A 1,440-nucleotide genomic window follows, 5' to 3' on the forward strand; every position below is an offset into this window, starting at 1 on the left:
TGTGTGTGTGTGTGTGTGTGTGTGTGTGTGTGTGTGTGTGTGTAATAGTTCCTCGTAAGGATGAACCATTGAACTTGGTCACAAGGTAAGGTGTCATGTGCAGGAAAGTGTTATTACTGCTTTAAGATAAAAAAAAAAAGCTGTTCAGGTTCAGGTATATAGTTGATGGCCATATGAAGCTTCAGTTTGGGAAAAATGTCCTGTTGTAAGTCACAAACACCTTGTTTGTGATGAACAGAAATGCAGATGTTTTCACTTTATCTCTGTGGACTACAAAAACACTTCAAAGTTTTTTCATTGCAAATCAGAGAAATCCTGGGATGTTATGGGTATAATTTGGGAGTGTTCTTATTGCTAGGAACATTCAGATTCCATATAGTTTTCATTTAAAGATCAGGTCAAATATTTTTATTCCTGTAAAACTCACATCATTGCTGACGCTGGTTTGGATGGATGAAGTAGGCTGACACCATCTTCTGGAATGTCGCTAACCTTAACCCTGCAGAAAAATTGTGGACACTGCAATAAAATCAGTTAATTTAATGAGCTTTATTTCTGATTAAAAGTAGTACTCAGCCAGAATTATACCAGAACAGTGCTGAAAAAGTGTGGTTTTTTTTCTACAACTTTACAAATTTGTCCAAATATTAGTTGGGGTATATGCGTGACATTGTATATTTATTTTTCATTCAGATTTAACTCAGAAGCTGAGTATAGACAGTTGTCAAAAAAAGAATCCACTTATGAATCCAAGGCTTCCAGGATTGCAAAACAACATAGTCTTTAATATCTGAACTGCTGAAACACCATAAAAGACATGAAGGATACTCAGCTAAATATGACATATTTTCTGATTATATATGCACCATTGTTTGTGTGCATAAAAAATAATATGAAAAACAATAATAAGAAACTAGTTTTTATTAAATGTTGACCAAACATGTAAATTTCTGTAGCAGATGTAGCTTACCTCAATGAAATTCAATGACTTATAAATGTCCTTTTGAACAAGTGGTGTTATTACTTGCCACTATACAAAACAACAAGGGTGTAAAGGCATGTTGATGGTAAAGAGATGGATAGTATTGCAAGACTATCAAGCACCACAGTTCAATAAATAAATAAATAAATAAATCATTACTTAAATAAATATTTGTATATGACATACTTAAATTACTCACTCTTTTGAATTTAAATGAATAATTAAAAGCATCTATAGTTTCTAGGCCTCAAAATTAATTTTAGAATATAAGCATCTGCAACGAATTTTAAGTCATTTTGAAGGGCATTTTTAAATTAAAGCCAGTTTCTAAAATATCTCTCTCCTGCATTAGAATGCTTGCGTTTGTTGCATGTACTTTTATAAACACAAGAAAGTTATGTTTTGATATGAAATTCCATATGAGGCCAGCAGAGGGCGTCGTGGTCCGCAGTTCGGAA

Source organism: Poecilia latipinna, unplaced genomic scaffold, assembly GCF_001443285.1.
Source record: "Poecilia latipinna isolate Pla-1442-1.1 unplaced genomic scaffold, P_latipinna-1.0 Scaffold2, whole genome shotgun sequence".
NCBI classification, from domain to species: domain Eukaryota; kingdom Metazoa; phylum Chordata; class Actinopteri; order Cyprinodontiformes; family Poeciliidae; genus Poecilia; species Poecilia latipinna.